This window comes from Orcinus orca, chromosome 2 (genome assembly GCF_937001465.1).
Source record: "Orcinus orca chromosome 2, mOrcOrc1.1, whole genome shotgun sequence".
NCBI lineage: Eukaryota > Metazoa > Chordata > Mammalia > Artiodactyla > Delphinidae > Orcinus > Orcinus orca.
Window position 1 is genome coordinate 69,267,108 of NC_064560.1, and position 21,259 is coordinate 69,288,366.

A 21,259-nucleotide genomic window follows, 5' to 3' on the forward strand; every position below is an offset into this window, starting at 1 on the left:
TGCTGGAAGATTTTTAATTACAGTTTCAATTTCATTACCTGTGATAGGTCTGTTTATATTTTCTAATTCTTCCTGGTTCAGTCTTGGAAAATTGTACTTTTCCAAGATCTTGTCCATGTCTTTGTGGGTGTCCATTTATTGGCATATAGTTGTTTGTAATAGTCTCTTATAATCTTTTGTATTTCTGTGGTGTCAGTTGTGATTTCTCATTTTCCATTTCTAATTTTATTGATTTGCATCCTCTCCCTTTTTTTCTTGATGAATCTGGTAAGGGTTCATCAATTTTATTTATCTTCTCAAAGAACCAGCTTTTAGTTTGATTGATCTTTGCTATTATTTTCTTTGTTTCTATTTTATTTATTTCTGCTCTGATCTTTATGATTTCTTTCCTTCTACTGACTTTGGGTTTTCTTTGTTCTTCTTTCTCTAGTTGCTTTTGATTGTTTTTGGGATTCAAAACAAGTTTAAGGTTTTGGTTGTTTATTTGAGATTTTTCTTGTTTCTTGAGGTGAGATTGAATTGCTATAAACTTCCCTTTTAGAACTGTTTTTGCTGCATCCCATACGTTTTAGGTTGTCGCATTTTTGTTGTCATTTTTTTCTATGTATTTTTTAGATTTCTTCTTTGACTTCTTCAGTGATCTCTTGGTTATTTAGTAGCATACTGTTTAGCCTCCAAGTATTTGTGTTTTTTAAAGTTATTTTCCTGTAAATAATTTTCTATCTCATAACGTTGTTGTCAGAAAAGATGCTTGATACAATTTCAATTTTCTTAAATTATCCAAGGCTTGATTTGTGACCCAAGTTGTGATCTATCCTGGAGAATGTTCCATGTGCACTTGAGAAGGAAGTATATTCTGCCACTTTCAGGTGGAATGTTCTATAAATATCAATTAAGTCTATCTGGTCTATTGTGTCATTTAAGGCTTGTGTTTCCTTATTTATTTTCTGTTTTGATGATCTGTCCATTGGTGTAAGTGGGGTGTTTAAGTCCCCTACTATTATTGTGTTACTGTCAGTTTCCCCTTTCATGGTTGTTAGTATTTGCCTTATTTATTGAGGTGCTCCTATGTTGGGTGCATAAACATTTATAATTGTTATATCTTCTTCTTGGATTGATCCCTTGATCATTATGTAGTGTCCTTCCTTATCTCTTGTAACAGTCTTTATTTTAAAGTCTATTTTATCTGATATAAGTATTGCTACTCCAGATTTATTTTGATTTCCTTTTGCGTGGAATATTTTTACCATCCCCTCACTTTCAGTCTGTATGTGTCCGTAGGTCTGAAGTGGGCCTCTTGTAGACAGCATATATATGAGCCTTGTTTTTGTATCCATGTATCCAGTCTGTGTCTTTTGGTTGGGGCATTTAATCCATTTACATTCAAGGTTATTATTGATATGTACCTTCCTATTACTATTTTCTTAATTGTTTTAGGTTTGTTTTTGTGGGTCTTTTTCTTCTCTTGTGTTTCTCGCTTAGAGAATTTTCTTTAGCATTTGTTGTAAAGCTGTTTTGGTGGTGCTCAATTCTCTTAGCTTTTGCTTGTCTGAAAAGCTTTTGATTTCTCCATCAAAATTGAATGAGATCCTTTCTGGGTAGAGCAATCTTGGTTGTAGGTTTTTCTCTTTTGTCACTTTAAGTATATCCTGCCACATCCTTCTGGTCTGCAGAGTTTCTGCTGAAAAATCAGCTGATAGCCTTATGGGAATTCCATTGTATGTTATTTTTTGTTTCCCTTGCTGCTTTTAATATTTTTTTTGAATTTAATTTTTGTTAGTTTGATTAATATGTGTCTTGGTGTGTTTCTCCTAGGATTTATCCTGTATGGGACTCTCTGTACTTCCTGGACTTAGGTGACTATTACCTTTCCCATGTTAGAGAAGTTTTACACTATCATCTCTTCAAATATTTTCTCAGGCCCTTTCTTTTTCTCTTCTTCTTCTGGGACCCCTATAATTCGAACATTGGTGAGTTTAGTCTCTGAGATTGTCTTCAATTTTTCTCATTCTTTTTTTCTTTATTCTGCTCCTAGGCAGTTATTTCCACCATTTTGTCTTCCAGCTCACTTATTCATTCTTCTGCCTCAGTTATTCTGTTATTGATTCCTTCTAGTGTATTTTTCATTTCAGTTATTGTGTTGTTCACCTCTGTTTGTTTGTTCTTTCATTCTTCTAGATCTTTGTTAAACATTTCTTGTATTTTCTCAATCTGTGCCTCCATTCTATTTCCGAGATTCTGGATCATCTTTATTATCATTACTCTGAATTCTTTTTCAGGTAGGTTAACTATTTCCTCTTCATTTATTTGGTCTTGTAGGTTTTTACCTTGGTCCTTCATTGTGACGTATTTTTTGACATCTCTTTTTTTTTTTTTTTATGAGTGGGATTGTTTTCCTGATTTACTGGTTGTTTGGCCTGAGGCTTCCAACACTGGAGATTGTAGGCTGTTGAGTAGAGCTGGGTCTTGGTGCCAAGATGAGGACCTTGGGAGACCTCACTCCAATGAATATTCCCTGGGGTCTGAGGTTCTCTGTTAGTCCAGTGGTTCAGACTCAGAGCTCCCACCACAGGCTGAAGCCTGACCCCTGGCTTGTGAGCCAAGATCCCACAAGCCATGCAGTGTGGCAAAAAAAAAAAAAGGAGAACAATAACAAAGTAAAAAATAAAATTAGACTAGGAAATTAACAGGTATGTTAGAAAGAATATAAAAATAAAAATGTAGATGAAACAACAACTGGAAGGTAAAACAGAATGACAATAGTAAAAAAGAGGAGGAGACAAAAACAAAAAGGTAGAAAAGGCCTTGGCTGTGGAGGGTGGGCCCTAAGCAGGGATGGGGTTTGGGTGGTGGATGGGGCCTATGCTTAGGACCCACAGGGCTGGAAAAGGCCCTGGGAGGTGTGGGGATTGGGGCTTAGGCTCAATGGAACAGAAGGGGCCCTGGAATACCTCCTGCCTCTGTTCTCAGAGGGTGGAAGACCCCACCTGGGAGCTCAGCAGGCTTCCCAGACTTGAGTGGGAGAGGCAAACATCCTCCATTCCTCTCCTGCTCCTCCAGTTCTGGAGGTCCCTTCCCACCTGCTTCTCCTGCTCTCCCTCTGCCTCCCTCCTATGCCCCCAGGACCAATGCAGGGGTGGCCTTGGAGGGCAGGAGATCCAGTCAGGGAGCTCAGTAGGTTTTCCAGGCTCAGCTGGGTGGGGCCAATGCCCTGTGCTCCTCTCCCACTCCTCTGGTCCTGGAGAGCCCTTCCCACATGCCTCTCTTGTGCTCCCCTGGCCTCCCTCCTATGCCCCCAGGACCAGCACGGCCTGGAGGGGGCCTCTGTGGATGTAAGACCTGGCCTGAGAGCCAGGCAGACTTCCCTGCCCTATTGGGTAAGGGAAACGCTGGGCATGCTCCCCCCTGATATGAGCCCCTGAGGGTCCCTCTAGGCATGAGAACCCCTCCCCACTCTCAGCCACCCCTCATGGCTGCTGGTCCTGTCCTGCCTCCATTTATCCTCCCCTTCCCCCGAGTCCCGCCACATCCTACCAGTTCGCTTGAGGGTTCCTCCCATGTCCTTGGGTGTTGAGGTCCCCCACCATCAGGTGCCCTAGTTGTGGGGAGACATGAACTCCGCATCTTCCCACACCACCATCTTGACTCTGCCCCTGAATCTGCATTCTAAACAAGTGCCGTCCCCACTCCTGGATCGTTAGAATACATGCCATGGCTCTGTGGACTACATACTATGGACCCTGGATCAGACCAATGTGAAAGGCATCCAAGGGAGAAATCACTACTTTTTAAAATTATTTAGTAATTTTTTTCCAGTTTTATGAGAAATATTTGGCATACATTGAGAAATCACTATTTTGAAGGAGTTTGGAAGTAAAAATATTGAGATAAAAAGGGATTGGTAGCGGAGGAACTTAAAGTTGATTGAACTCCAAATACAGGCAGCTAGTAGTTGTTGGAAATGGTTGGAAGAATGTTCTAAAGTTTTCTGTTTACCTGTAAAATGTGAACTTTACTTGACTTTGACTGGGTTTGGGGGTGAGCTGATGATATGGATATTAATGATATCTTTAAGTACAAGTGAAAAGTTAAAAATGAAACTACCATATTATCCAGCAATTTCACTTCTGGGTATTTAATCTGAGGGAAATTAAAATACTAACTCAGGGCTTCCCTGGTGGCGCAGTGGTTGAGAGTCCGCCTGCCGATGCAGGGGACATGGGTTCGTGCCCCAGTCCAGGAGGATCCCATATGCCATGGAGCGGCTGGGCCCGTGAGCCGTGGCCGCTGAGCCTGCGCGTCCGGAGCCTGTGCTCCGCAACGGGAGAGGCCACAACAGTGAGAGGCCCGCATACCGCAAAAAAAAAAAAAAAAAAAAAAAAAAAAAAACAACAAAAAACACTAACTCAGAAAGATATCTGTACTCCCATATTTATTGCAGCATTATTCACAATAGCCAATATATGGAAACATCCTAACTGCCCATCAATGGACAGATGAATAAAGAAAATGTGGTATATATATATATATAGATAGATAGATAGATAGATAGATAGATAGATAGATAGATATGTGTATATAATATATATAATATTCCATGGAATATTATTGAGCCATAAAGAGGAAGAAAATCCTCTTTGGGATGACGTGGATATATTTGAGGTTATTGTGCTAAATGAAGTACATCAGAGAAAGACAAATACTATATGATCTCACTTACATGTGGAATTAAAAAATAAATAAATAACAAAATGAATCATAGATACACAGAACAGATTGGTAGTTGCCAGAGGTGGGGAGAAGGGAGTGAACAAAATGAGTGAAGGTGGTCAAAGGGTATAAGCTTCTAGTTATAAAATAAATAAATCATGGCAATGTAATGTACAGCATTGTGACTGTAGTTAACAATATTGTATTGTATATTTGAAAGTTGCTGAGAGAGTAAATCTTAAAAGTTCTCATTGTAAGAAAAAAATTGTAACTATATGTGGTGATGGATATTAATTAGGTTTGTTGTGGTGATCATTTCATAGTGTACACAAATATCGAACCATTATGTTGTATACCAGAAACTAACATTGTTATAAGTCAATTATCCAAAAAAAGTATATGCAGATTGGAAAATCTCAACATTATCCTCCTCCTTTCTACACAAAGAGAAAACATCACTCATTGTATATATTTCTTCTGACATCAGAGAGTAGATGTCTATTAGGAAGGTGAAGCAAGTTCGTGGTCCACACCCATTTCCATGGAGTAGTGGAGAAAACACTCCAATGAAATGTTAAGACTTGAATCCAAGACTCAGCTCTGCCACTTGCTAAGTAGGACCTTGAACGAACCACTTCTCTGAACTTAAGTTCCTTTCCAATAAAAGAAAGGAAGTGTCCTAGATAATATATCCTGTTGCTTCCAGATCTAGCATCTCACACTGCTAAGTCATCCCTTCGGTGCCTTTAAGGGCTGTTGAAAAATAATAAGCAATCAGCATGCTTAGTCACAACCTTCAATTATAAGAAGAAAACCAATACTATACTTCTATAGGTCTGACCCATCTTAAGGCAGGGTGGAGGTGGAAGCAGAAGGAAGTGGGGGTTGTATTCGGGAGGGAGGCTATCTCTCCCAGCTGCTCTTATGATGAGGAAATAATTACTTAATGGCTGGGCAATTTGGAAAGCAGCTGCCAGTGGTGTAGGGACACAGCTGCTCTAAAAAGAAAAAAGAACTGGACTTTTTCTTTTCTATATCCCACAGTAGAAAAATTAGCAATACAGTTTTTAAAAAAATAACTTAACTCCTGGTGAGGAATGTTCTTTAGAGACCCTTGATGAGTAAGTGTGTGAAGGGCTGATAAAATATCAAAGCTCACATTTTAGGAATAAATCTTGAAAGCCTGAGAATCTAAGAGAAATGGAAGTTCATAGGAAATGTATCCCCCCCCCCATTTGATATTACCATAATGGATAGTCATTCTTTTTACTCCCTGAGGTAAAATAAAATCAAGGCAATAACATGTCAGAGCAGAAGCAAAGAAGATGCCATTCTCTGATGGCATCAGCTAGGTAAACTAGTTGTCTGGTCTGTGCAGGAGAAGGTGACGATGCTGTGAGAATTAGATGCTCCCTCAGTAAGTATCTGTAAGCAGGTAACTGGATGAGGGGCTTTGCCCATATTTTCTCACATGATCCTCAGAGTCATTTGAGAAGGTTTCGTGTGTCTTCACCAACCAGATGATAAAACTGAAGCTTAGTTGACTTACTTGCCTAAGCTCACCCAACGTTGATGTCTGGAATCATGCTGAGAAGTTAGAATAGTGGTTAAGGGATTTTAAGTAAGCCTGTTTGAACCTAGAATTGCCACTGCGTGCTCTGGGACAAGTGTCTTACCCTTTGCAGCCTCAGTTTCCACTCAGCATGGCGTCTAGCAGACTAGAAGTTAAAGTCAATGGCTGTGACTACTATTAATTCTACCTGACTTCAAAGACCTTGCTCTTTGTACTATATTTTTCTATCCTGAGAATAACATAGGTATGCAGGAAAATTTTAAATAAAACAGATAAATAGATCCAGCTAGAAGACGTCCACTTGATACTGAAAAACAGAATGTGTTAGCTTTCCTAACATTACATTTCTGTTAAGAATGAAACATGAATCAAAAGAAATGTAATTCTGACTCCTTTCAAAAGATGGTCACTGAACAATCTTAACTCACCTCTCTACTCAGAGAATTAACTTGTGTGTTGTTAATGGTCCAAGTGGAACCTGTGCAGTATCTTGCATCCTGAGAAGTTGCAGGAGTCCACCTTTCAATAAATTCCCCTTGGAAGGAAGGAAATAATCACCTAATCTCATCATCTCCAGATTGAACAAGATCTGCTGTATTACAAATCTGCTTAGCCAAGAAGCAGCTCTCAGGGCCTGCCTTCCTCCAGCTGTCTAAATATTTCTTAGCTCCAAAACCCTGTCTTATTCCTACTTCCTCCACAAATCCTGCCTCAAGGCCTTTAGGCCACACTGACCTCTTTCTCCTTTCCAGATTTCCCAAGTCCTTTGCATCTGTGTCACACATTTGGGAACTTGTTTCAATTATTTTGTATTGTCTTCTAGTTCATTTTAAACCAACACTTGTTGCTTGAGAGTGGGGACCATACTAGAAATAATTTGTGGTTCCTGCTGTGTTCAGCATTACAAAGGAAGAATAACAGAAGAATGAAAACACACTCAGTTTTTAAACTCTGGAGTCAATGTTTCGATAGCTGGAATTGCTTCTCCCTCAAAAGCCTCATGTATTAATTTAACTGGGGCTATATGAAGTCATTATGTTTCATTGAAAGAGAACAACTTGGGTTTTCATCTTGGCTCTGCCAATTACTCTATGCATAACCTCAACTTTTTAACCTGCTCAATGGGAACAATAATACCTACTCCAAATGTTGTGGGGAAGATTGAATTACAAAATCAATGAACTAAATCACCAATTTCTGATAAATAATAAATGTCATTGTCTTATCTTGTTTTTTCCTATACTGATTATTGATATAAACCAGGCTCCCTTGTTTATACCACAGAAAGTTTCTCAAGAATTTATATCTTTGTTCTTTTTATGTTTGCAAAGCTAGGTTGAAGTTTTTAAATAATATCTTGGTTGCCATGACAAGGCAGTGGAGATCTAAATATGACAGAAGTTAGTATCAGGCCTTTGGGGGAAGGACACTGATAACTCAGTATTTCTCTTTGTTTAAGAGCATCAAATGTCACAGCTTTCTACCTATGAGATACCTTTATCTTGGATGGGGATAACTTAGTATGGCTCAGAAAACCAGGTAAGTGGTTGTCTAAAGTATGTCAGTAGTTCACAATTGAATGAAGAGATCTTTAGAGAAGTCTCCTGATGCACTGTAACTGTGTAAAGTTGCATTTCTCCAACTTTAGCATGTACCAGAATCCCCTGAAGGTTTAGGTAAAATGCAGATTCTTCCTTAAAAATTCTGATTCAGTACGTCTAAGGCGGGGCTCTAGAATTTGCATCTCTAACTAGTTCACAGGTGATATTGATGTTGCTGGTTCCCTGACTGCCTGGGATGTGAAATCTCCCAAACCTTGGGTTGTTGACCTCATATATCCAACCTTCAAGGTATTCTGCTTTTATCATTTTTTTCCTAAAATCTGTATTTTATGGAAATATCCAGAAAATTTTATAGACAATATGTCTCCACTAGGAAAGTAATTTATAAAGCTTAAGGAAAAAATGTTGTGGGGACTAATTCAGCATAATAAATTGTCTATCTCTAAAGTGAAGAAAGGGAGGTTTAAGTATTTTAAAATGAAAATCTTTTATCTTAGAATTTATTGTGACTTCTCCTCAGTGAGCTGGTCAGCAAAACATTGACTGCCTTCTCTCTTCTTTCTTTCAATAGACATTTTCTAACACCTAGCTTAGATCCTCTTAAATATCCAAAAGTTTCCTGATCAATTACAAGGTGTCCCTGTCCCCTTCAGTTGGCCTCAGTTCATTAGGGTGGTTTGCCTTCTCTTGCTTGTGGTTGAATTACTGCTTTCTTCTCACCCTCAGTACCCATGGCATGGACTCTCCATTGTGCCTTATCCCAGTCATGACCCTGCTATTCATCTGGGTCACCTTCATATTTTTTTCTTTCTTGCTCTCATATTACAAGTTCTATGAAAGACATCCAAGGGGAGAGTTGCAGAATGGGTAATGTTAAAAAGTAAGAAAAGGAGGGATAGTGAGAATAGGGGACTAACATAACACATGAAAGAAGAACAAATTTGTTTTAGGTTAGGGAATAATCCAGGAAGAAAAACCTGAAATGGAAATCAACTAGTCTTTCAGAATTCTGTTTCCAAGTAGTCTTTTCAATTTACAAATTAACATTTACATCAAAGTCTGAGCAAAAGAAGAGATAGTGGACTTCCCTGGTGGTGTAGTGGTTGCCAATCTGCCTGCCAATGCAGGGGACACAGGTTCAAGCCCTGGTCCGGGAAGATCCCACATGCCGCAGAGCAACTAAGCTGGTGCACCACAACTACCGAGCCTGTGAGCCACAACTACTGAAGCCCGCGTGCCTACAGCCTGTGCTCTGCAACAAGAGAAGCCACCACAATGAGAAGCCCGCATACCACAATGAAGATCCAATGCAGCCAAAAATAAATAAATAAAACAAATAAATTAAAAACAATTTTTTTAGGGGCTTCCCTGATGGCGCAGTGGTTGAGAGTCCGCCTGCCGATGCAGGGGACGCGGGTTCGTGCCCCGGTCCGGGAAGATCCCACATGCCGCGGAGCGGCTGGGCCCGTGAGCCGTGGCCGTTGAGCCTGCGCGTCCGGAGCCTGTGCTCTGCAAAGGGAGAGGCCACAACAGTGAGAGGCCCGCGTACCGCCAAAAAAAAAAAAAAAAAACAAAAAAAAACAATTTTTTTAAAGAATAGAGAGTAATTGAAAAGAAAATTATCACAGGAATATCCCATACAATGAAAATGACCACCATTTATTGATCACTTATTGAAGTCTGGGTAGATACAGGATATGTTTCTCAACATTGGCTGTACGTCAGAATCATCAGGGAAGCTTTAAAAAATCCTAATACAGAGGCCTCATGCAAGACCTGTACATTAGAATCTCTGAGGATGGGATCTGCTATATTTAAAGCTACATACGTTTTTACAATGTGTAGCCAAGATTGAGAACCATTCTCAGTAGTGGCTGGAGCCAGCTCTTACATGTTCATAAGAGCCAATATATTTTCAGGAACTTTGTGAGTTAAACATATTGGTAATTTGAAATTGATCACAGTGGGAGTATTTTCACCATGTTAATTGGCAAATCAGTTTTTTACCTCCCTGGAGAGTCGACTGCTAAACATTTACAAACATACCACTGACCCTAAGGGGTGACACTTAGGTGAAAACAGGGAAGGAAAGGAATGAAAGGAGACATGGTTAATAATCACACCAAGACAACTAGCCTGAACCAGGAAGTATGATCACTTCAAATGTACAGGCAGTTAATCTTCACAATCCCTGTGAAAGACAATTGTCACAATATCCATTTAATGATGAATCAACAAAGGCTCAGGTTTAATTAAGTGCCTCAGTTTCATTCACACAGATTGTAGTTGAAAGGAATCAGAACTGAGGTCAATCCTGACCTCACTAAACTTATAATTCAGTGGTGACCATGAGAACACCATTGGTTGCTGAGAAGTATAAATGAGCAGAGAATTTTTGAAAAAGTATATTCTCATTCTTGTCAGGTAATTTATGAAGCAGTGAGAGCCTAAAAGAGAAGGTTTAGGTAGAATTTGCATGAACATATTCCTGATCACTGTAAAATAGGTTAGAAATTTAGTGTAGAGATGTGGTCCTAAAATAGAAGAAAAAACAGACAAAGAACAAATGTTCTACTGAAAGGTCCTCTGTATAATGTCCTGTGTGTCATAAACATCTATAGTTGATGTTTAAGAGGGAACTCAAATATCACTTGGGTATTAGGTATTTGTGCTCCAGGTTGGTAAACTGAGAGATGAGAGAGAGAGAGAGAAGACAGAAAGATGCGTGACCTTGTTACACTTCTCTGATCATCCAACTCTTCTATTAAACACAATGTATACTTCAAGCTATCTTCAGTCTGGATATCTCACTCCACACTCTTTCTCAAGTTCTCAGCAATTGAACTTGCCTCCTACTTTAGAGTAAAAATTGAAGCTGTTAGATTGGAAGTCTTCATCTTTAACCTGTACACTTACACCTGCATATACACACATTCTACCTTCCTTCTCCCTTGTTACACTAGGGGAGCCATTCTTCTTCTGCCTAAAGTCATCTTTTCCTCCAAGCCTTGAATTATCACACATCATCTTCATTCATGTACTATCAGGATCACTCATCCATTTCTCCCTTTCTCCTTCTTTGGGTCTACTTTATTGACTTTCAAATATCCATAAATCTCTCCCTTGAAAAATGAATCTCACTCCACTCCATACCTTCTCTTTCTTCTTTCATTCACAGACAAATATCTTGAAAACGCTACCTATTCTTGCTAACTTCATTTCATTATCTCCCACTCACTCTTCAACAGACTCTAATCTGACTTCTGCTCCTCTCTTGCCCTCATAATTCCACAGAACAGCATCACCAAAAACCTTCATTTTCATTCTGTTTCTCTAAATGATACTTTGTATTCCTCAACTTAGATGAACTCAGTGGCATTTGACACCATTGATAACATTTTCCTCTTGGCTTCCATGATTTAATACTCTTGGTTTTCCTCCTCAATCACTGACTACTCCTTCTAGGTGTCATTTGAAAGTTTGCATTCTGCTATACAACCACAAAGCGCTGCACAATATTTGGCCAAGGCCCTCTTTTCTCTTCCCCTAAATTTCTCAACTTTGACACTATTGATATTTGAGGCTGGATAATTTATTTTAGGAGGGAGAGAAGGGACTATCTATATTGTGTGCTGTGCTTTGTTGAGCACAATACCTGACCTCTATAGTCTAGATGCATCCCCCCAGTCATGGCAACCAAAAATGTCTCCAGACATTGTTAAGTATCCTGGGAAGTGGGGGAGGGATGGAGGGACAAAATCTCCTCAAGTTGAGAGTCACTGCTCTACTTTCTTCTTAAGTGAGATTATTCATATTTATAGCTTCATTTACCACCATCACACAAATAATTCATAAGTAGCACCTCTACCTCTGATATCTCCTATGGGCACCAGATTCATATAACCAATCTCTCTTGATGTATCAACCATACAAGGCTCAAATGCACTTTAAACCAAACATGACCAAAGCTAAGTTTATAATCGTCCTTGCCTTTCCTAAAATATGGTCTTCACTTAGTGTGTTCTTTCTCTGTGGATGGAATTACCTTGCATCCAGTTATCCAGTTATCCAAACCAGAAACCTAGATTCATCCTGAACCCCTCCTATCTAATGGCACAAATTAAAACAAAATCAAATTTTACTTCTTAGCCTCGACATAAAGAAGAATTCTTAAACATGAAAGTAAAAATTTTAACTATAATAAAAAGACTGACACATTTAACTTTGTGAAAATAAGAGCTCTTTTATCAAACTGGAGCATGAAACAAGTAAAAATAATATAATCTATTTAAGATAAATAAATGACAAATCACAAAAAAGATAAATGACCAAATAGAAAAATGGGCAAAAGTCATGATCAGGCATTTCTCAGAAAAGCAATATGAATGGTGATAACCATAAGTAAAAATGTTCATTTAATCAGAGTAATATAAGATAAAATTGCAAACATATTCTGAAATTATTGTTGTCTTTTATTTGTGTGTGTGGTACCTAATTTTTGTTTTGAATTTTATTTTTTTATACAGCAGGTTCTTATTAGTTATTAGTTACCCATTTTATACATGTGTATATGTCAATCCCAATCTCCCAATTCAGCACACCACCACCACCACCTTGCCACTTTCCCCCCTTGGTGTCAATACACTTGTTCTCTACATATGTGTCTCTATTTCTGTCCTGCAAACTGGTTCATGTGTACCATTTTTCTAGGTTCCACATATATGCATTAATATACAATATTTGTTTTCCTCTTTCTGACTTACTTCACTCTGTATGACAGTCTCTAGATCCATCCATGTCTCTACAAATTACCCAATATCATTCCATTTTACAGCTGAGTAATACTCCATTGTATATATGTACAACAGCTCCTTTATCCATTCATCTGTCAATGGACATTTAGCTTGCTTCCATGAACTAGCTATTGTAAATAGTGCTGCAATGAATATTGGGGTACCTGTGTCTTTTTGTAATATGGTTTTCTCTGAGTATGTGCCCAGTAGTGGGATTCCTGAGTCATATGATAATTCTATTTTTAGATTTTTAAGGAACGCCCATACTGTTCTCCATAGCAGCTGTATCAATTTACATTCCCACCAACAGTGCAAGAGGGTGCCCTCTTCTCCACACCCTCTCCAGCATTTGTTGTTTGTAGATTTTCTGACAATGTCCATTCTAACTGGCATGAGGTGATACCTCACTGTAGTTTTGATTTGCATTTCTCTAATAATTAGGGATATTGAGCAGTTTTTCATGTGCCTCTTGGCCATCTGTATGTCTTCTATGGAGAAATGTCTATTTAGGTCTTCTGCCCATTTTTGGATTGGGTTGTTTGTTTTTTAATATTGAGCTGCATGAGCTTTTTTATATATTTTGGATATTAATCCTTTGTCTGATGATTCTTTTGAAAATATTTTCTCCCATTCTGAGGGTTGTCTTTTCGTCTTGTTTGTAGTTTCCTTTGCTTTGCAAAAGATTTTAAGTTTCATTAGGTCCCATTTGTTTTTTTTTTGTTTTTATTTCCATTACTCTAGGAGGTGGACAAAAAAGATCTTGCTGTGATTTATGTCAGAGTGTTCTTCCTATGTTTTCCTCTAAGAGTTTTATAGTGTCCAGTCTTACATTTAGATCTTTAAGCCATTTTGAGTTTATGTATGGTGTTAGGGAATGTTCTAATTTCATTCTTTTACACATAGCTGTCCAGTTTTCCCAGCACCACTTATTGAAGAGACTATCTTTTCTCCATTGTATATCCTTGCCTCCTTTGTCATAGATTAGTTGACCATATGTGCATGGGTTTGTCTCTGGGCTTTCTATCCTGTTCCATTGATCAATATTTCTGCTTCTGTGCCAGTACCATATTGTCATGATTACTATAACTTTCTAGTATAGCCTAAAGTCAGAGAGTCTGATTCCTCCAGCTCAGTTCTTTTCCCTCAAGATGCTTTGCCTATTTGGGGTCTTTTGTGTCTCCATACAAATTTTAAAATTTTGTGTTCTAGTTCTGCAAAAAAATGTCATTGGTAAGTTGATAGGGATTGCATTGAATCTGTAGATTGCTTTGGGCAGTATAGTCATTTTCACAATACTGATTTTTCCAATCCAAGAACATGGTATATCTCTCCATCTGTTTGTATCAACTTTAATTTCTTTCATCAGTGTCTTATAGTTTTCTGCATACAGGTCTACTGTCTCCCTAGGTAGGTTTATTCCAAGGTATTTTGTTCATTTTGTTGCAATGGTAAATGGGAATGTTCCCTTAATTTCTCTGTCAGAATTTTCATCATTAGTGTATAGGAATGCAAGTGATTTCTGTGCAATAATTTTGTATCCTTTTATTTCTTTTTCTCCTCTGATTACCATGAGTAGGACTTCCAAACTATGTTGAATAATAGTGGTGAGAGTGGACATCCTTGTCTTGTTCCTGTTCTTAGAGGAAATGCTTTCATTTTTTCACCATTGAGAATGATGTTTGCTGTGGATTTGTTTTATATGGCCTTTATTTTATTGAGGTAGGTTCCCTCTATGCCCACTTTCTGGAGAGTTTTTATGATAAATGGGTGTTGAAATCTGTCAAAAGTTTTCTGCATCTATTCAGACGATCATATGGTTTTTCTAATTCAATTTGTTAATATGGTGAATCACATTGATTGATTTGTGTATGTTGAAGAATGCTTGCATCCCTTGAATAAATCCCACCTGATCATGGTGTATGATCCTTTCAATGTGTTGTTGGATTCTGTTTGCTAGTATTTTGTTGAGGATTTTTGCATCTATATTCATCAGTGATATTGGTCTATAATTTTCTTTTTTTGTAGTATCTTTTTCTGGTTTTGGTATCAGGGTGATGGTGGTCTCATAGAATGAGTTTGAGAGTATACCTTCCTCTGCAATTTTTTGAAAGTGTTTGAGAAGAATGGGTGTTAGCTCTTCTCTAAATGTTTGAAAGAATTCACCTGTTAAGCCATCTGGTCATAGACTTTTGTTTGTTGGAAGATTTTTAATCACAGTTTCAATTGCATTATTTGTGATTGGTCTGTTCATATTTTCTATTTCTTCCTGGTTCAATCTTGAAAGGTTATACGTTTCTAAGAATTTGTCCATTTCTTCCAGGTTGTCCATTTTATTGGCATATAGTTGCTTGTAGTAGTCTCTTAGGATGCTTTGTATTTCTGCGGTGTCTGTTGTAACTTCTTTTTCATTTCTAATATTATTGATTTTAGTCCTCTCCCTCTTTTTCTTGATGGTTCTGGCTAATGGTTTATCAATTTTGTTTATCTTCTCAAAGAACCAGCTTTTAGTGTTATTGATCTTTGTTATTGTTTTCTTGGTTTCTATTTCATTTATTTCTGCTCTAATCTTTATGATTCCTTTTCCTCTGCTAACTTTGGGGGTTTTTTTGTTCTTCTTTCTCTAGTTCCTTTAGGTGTAAGGGTAGATTGTTTATTTGAGATTTTTCTTGTATTTTGAGGTAGGCTTGTATTGCTAAAACCTTCCCTCTTAGAACTGCTTTTGCTGCATCCCATAGGTTTTGGATCATCGTGTTTTAGTTCTCAATTGTCTCTAGGTAGTTTTTGATTTCCTTTTTGATTTCTTCAGTGATCTCTTGGTTATATAGTAATGTACTGTTTAGCCTCCATGTGTTTGTGTTTTTTACATTTCTTTCCCAGTAATTGATTTCTAATCTCATAGCACTGTGGTCAGAAAAGATGCTTGATATGATTTCAATTTTGTTAAATTTACTGAAGCTTGATTTGTGACCCAAGATGTGATGTATCCTGGATAATGTTCCATGCACCCTTGAGCAGAAAGTGTAATCTGCTGATTTTGGATGGAAAGTCCTAAGAATATCAATTAAATCTCTCTGGTCTAATGTGTCACTAAAGCTTGTGTTTCCTTATTAATTTTCTATATGGATGATCTGTCTGTTGGTGTAAGTGAGGTGTTAAGGTTCCCCACTATTATTGTGTTACTGTTGATTTCTTCTTTTATGGCTGTTAGCATTTGCCTTATGTATTGAGGTGCTCCTATGTTGAGTGCATATATATTTATAATTGTTATATCTTCTTCTTGTATTGATCCCTTCATCATTATGCAGTGTCCTTCCTTGTCTCTTGTAACAGTCTTTATTTTAAAGTCTATTTTATCTGATAAGAGTATTGCTATTCCAGCTTTCTTTTGATTTCCATTTGCATGGAATATCTTTTTCCATCCCCTCACTTTCAGTGTGTATGTGTCCCTAGGTCTGAAGTGGGTCTCTTGTAGACAGCATATATATGGGTCTTGTTTTTGTATCCATTCAGCGAGGCTGTGTCTTTTGGTTGGAGCATTTAATCCATTCACTTTCAAGGTAATTATCGATATGTATGTTCATATTACCATTTTCTTAATTGTTATCAGTTTATTTTTGTAGATCCTTTTCTTCTCTTGTGTTTCCCACTTAGAGAAGTTCCTTTAGCATTTGTTGTAGAGCTGGTTTGGTGTGCTGAATTCTCTTAGCTTTTGCTTATCTGTAGAGCTTTTGATTTCTCCATCAAATCTGAATGAGATCCTTGCCAGGTAGTGTAATCTTGGTTGTAGGTTCTTCCCTTTCATCACTTTAAATATATCATGCCTCTCCCTTCTGGCTTGTAGAGTTCCGCTAAGAAATCAGCTGTTAACTTTATGCAAGTTCCCTTGTATGTTATTTGGCATTTTTACCTTGTTGCTTTCAATAATTTTTCTTTGTCTTTAATTTTTGTCAATTTGATTACTATGTGTCTCGGCTTGTTTCTCCTTGGGTTTATCCTGCCTGGGACGCTTTGCACTTCCTGGTCTTGGGTGGCTATTTCCTTTACCATGTTAGGGAAGTTTTTAACTATAATCTCTTCAAATATTTTCTCAGGTCCTTTCTCTGTCTCTTCTCCTTCTGGGATCCCTTTAATGCAAATGTCATTACATTTAATGTGATCCCAGCGGTCTCTTAGGCTGTCTTCATTTCTTTTCATTCTTTGTCTTTATTCTGTTCTGCAGCAGTGAAATCCACCATTCTGTCTTCCAGGTCACTTATCTGTTCTTCTGCCTCAGTTATTCTGCTATTGATTCTTTCCAGTGTATTTTTCATTTCAGTTATTGTATTTTTTATCTCTGTTTGTTTGTTCTTTAATTCTTCTAGTGTTTGTTCTCTACTTTTTCTTGGTCTTTGTTACACATTTCTTACATCTCCTCTATCTTTGCCTCCATTCTTTTTCTGAGGTCCTGGATCATCTTCACTCTCATTATTCTGAATTCTTTTTCTGGAATGTTGCCTACTCCACTTCATTTAGTTGTTTTTCTTGGGTTTTATCTTGTTCCTTCATCTGGTACATAGCCCTCTGCCTTTTCATCTTGTCCATCTTTCTGTGAATATGGTTTTTGTTTCACAGGCTGTAGGATTGTACTTCTTGCTTCTGCTCCCTGCCTTCTGGTGGATGAGGCTATCTCTTATTGTTGTCTTATACCAGCAATTTCCATTTAGATTTACACCCACCTCATTTCTCTTGTTTTGTTCTGCATCACTCATATCATCCTATCATTTAAAACAGGACTACACTTTTTTTTTTTTTTTTGGTCAGAGGTACTTTCCTTAACAAAATTTTAGTACAGTCTACTTCACTTATATTTTCATTTGTTTCAAATGTCTTTATTTCAACTTCACTTTAAAGTGTTTTTTCCTGAATCTAGTATTCTAATTTAGTTATGATTTTCTTTTATTGATATATTGAAGATATCATTGAATGTATTATTCCAGTCTTTTCTCACTACTCTTGCTGCTTTTGAAATGTCAGCTGTAATTCTGCTGCTTCAATAAATGTAATCTGTCCTTTAAAAAAAAAAAGGACATTCTCTGGTACTTTTCAGATTATCTCTTTGACTTAGTATTCAGCATTCTCACTGTGATGTATCTAGCTGAGCTTTTTTTTTTAATCTAATTTGCGTGTCACTGTGTTTCTTTAATTTGTAGATCAATGCCTTTGTTTTGTTAAGGAAAAGAGTGGTGCACCATTATTTATTTTCTTTTCTTCAGGGACTTCAATTTTTTTAAAAGGCTAGATGTCACTGCATGTGCTATATCTCTTCACAGTTTTCCAAGTTTTGCATCTTTGTAGGGGTTTTGTGTGCACCATTCTAGTTGATTTCTTCTAATTTATTTTCTGGCTTACACATTCCCTATGACTGTGTCTAATCTAATGTAAAATCTACCCTTTGGTTGACTTATTTTGTTTTCCATCTATAGGAAAGTTGATCTTTTAGTTTTGTTTTAACAGTTTTACAGAATAATAGAGATGAAAATCATGCAAAAGTAACACCCATTTTCATGTACCACCCTTGGTTACTATTTTCCTTTTTATTTATTTTATTTTCTCCTCTCTTCTTTCCTTTCCTTTCCTTTCTTTCTTCTTTTTTCCTATTATCTATCCTGGTAGTTCCTTATGGTCTTGCAAGCTCTTTGATACCATAAGTACAACTTCTTTAATTTTTGCTGTGTATTTGTTGTTGTTTGCATTAAGAGTTATGATCAAGTAATCTGTCACCATTATTTCTCTCAAACACTTGTTTATACCACAACACATCAAATTTTTAATTTAGAAATACAGTTGTTTTCATGTATTTTATCTTTGTTCCTCCATTTTTATCAATACCCTACAAAATTCTATGACAAGATATGTCTTGTTCTTCATTCCTCTAGCACTTCATATTTTGCCTGATATAATAGCTTCCAAATAAATGTCCTTTGAATAGGTTCAATTTCCTCATATGTAAGGTAGGCAAAATAATATGCATCTTACTGATTTGTTAAAAGAATTGGAGTTAATAGGAATTGATATGAGAAAGTAATGGTTGTAGATTATTGTGGTTATATATCAGCAGATGTTATGAAGTAACTGTCTTGAATGTGACTTGTTATATAGCCTGCTGAGTCTATTCTACTTCAAACTTTTTTGCTCCTTTAAATTTATTGAGAGGCTACACTTCTCATAACTTTGACCATTTACAGTACTCACACATTTCAAATCTCGAGCAAACAAAACTGATTTATCTTTTCTGTGATGGAGATGGCCTTTCAAGGAAACATCAGAAATACTTGCTGTCAGTTTGAATCCTTTTGTTTCCAGTGGTTATATTTTTTAAAATTTTGCAGTATTTGTGGTAAGAAGCCTGTTTCCAGATATGAATACTATGTCAAGAATTTGGTTCTTTTCTAATATTTAGTGCTTGAAGTGGCCAGAATCTATTTTAAGAAAATAATTCTCCCTGTGTCTTATTTTTTTTGGCCTTTGGAGGGTAGGTTGAGAGGTGTAAAAATAAGGATAATATATCTCTGTCTTGACCCAGCCTGGTAAGGACCACTATAGTGGTATATGCAAAGGAGTACATGGCTAGGGTGAGTGATTTATGTATTCCAACTTTCCTGTAGACCTCACCATCCACTAGTGATCCTGCCAATTCTTTGCTCTCTCTGATCATTTGCAAGTGTTGATACCTCTTTTCATTTCAGGATTGTTCACAATCATTTTGTTCAGCCCAGGAAATTATTAAGTGCTATGTGATGATGAAGATGATGGCTATATGAAATCCCATACTCTGAAATAGGACCAGTCTTTTGTGATAGCAGTGTTAATATCAGTCCCACTTGATTCTAGGGTTATTAATTTTCTCTTATATAAAATGAATGGTTTGGAGTCAATGATATTTTTCTCTTCTTGTTTTAACTATTTTCACTTTATAGGATGTAAAATTGGCCCTTTCTGTCTCAGTTTTGTCTGAATCTTCAAAGATCAAGAATACAAAACAATAGCTTCTAGTTATCCCCAAACAGAAGTGCCAAACTACTTAATGGTAATCTCAAAAAAGTGTTTCTTAATAGAGTAATAAGCATTTCAAAATGCTTATTTTTGTTATATAGCACTGCTCTGCATATTACAAGCGTCTAATATCCTAGCACTGTCTCCCTAGCAAACCTGCAATAGAAATTCCTGATTAAAAATGTCAACCCAAAAATATACCTTACATAGTTCCAAGCACACACAAGAGAGTAATATTACTTCTCATTGAGAACCTCTTCCCAACTGACCATCCACATGTAGAGTGGAAACAGTTTAAAACTGAAAAACGAAGATAATTTTTTTGAAGAGTGCACCATCCAACACTCCTGAAGAAAAAGAATATGTGGTGCTCCTTCACCCACATCAGTTGGGAGGCTGAGAGAGCCCTTGAAAGACCTGCCATTTATCCCATAAGTGTTAGAACCATGACATCTGGCATGAGATGTGACTTTTCTGAAGCAGCATATGGGAAAAGCAGAGGGAGAGAGCTCAGTTGAAATAAATGTTTGTCCAATCAGGGACACATTCTCCATAAGCATTTCTATTAAATCATTTAAAGAGATATTGGGGAGGAAAGTGTCCCTAATCCACAAGGAATCATTTGTGATAATTACTTACTCTAAATAAATACTCACTCTTTTGGGCTACAGGCTCTTTCCTGGGACTAATGGCAGACTCCTGGAGGGCTAATGGCAAGGAGTACTTCCAAGAACTTCTGCTGCCAGTGTCTTTCTTCCCATGGTGAGCCACAGCCATGCCCCACTTCTGCAGGAAACCCTCCGACACTAGCAGATCTTTAGTGTTTCCACAGTGGAAAGGCTATGAAACTCTACTGGACTGGGAAATTACATTACTGAGAATATAGAGTGCAAGAATGCTGGAGACCTGGCTAACATGATCTTCTCTAAGAAAGTAACTCAAAGAGTTGTTGTAAGGATTAAATTAGATAATCAATATAAAGAGATCTACACAGAAGCTGGATTCAATAAATATGAACTCTTATTAATAATGACTTAATGGAATCCTTCCCATCATGAAACTTTCACAAGCCTCTTAGATAGCCTCATCCACAACAGGGAAGACAGCAGAAGCAAGAAGAACTACCATTCTGCACCCTGTGGAACAAAAACCACATTCACAGAAAGATAGACAAGATGAAAAGGCAGAGAGCTATGTACCAGATGAAGGAACAAAATAAAAACCAAGAAAAATAAACTAAATAAAGTAGAGATAAGCAACCTTCCAGAAAAAGAATTCAGAATAATGATAGTGAAGATGATCCAGGACCTTGGAAAAAGAATGGAGGCAAAGATCGAGAAGATGCAAGAAATATTTAACAAAGATCTAGAAGAATTAAAGAACAAACAAACAGAAATAAACAATACTATAACTAAAATGAAAAGTACACTGGAAGGAATCAACAGCAGAATAACTGAGGCAGAAGAACGGATCAGTGACCTGGAAGACAGAATGGTGGAATTTACTGCTGTGGAACAGAATAAAAAAAAAAGAATGAGAAGAAATGAAGACAACATAGGAGACCTCTGGGACAACATTAAAAGCAACAA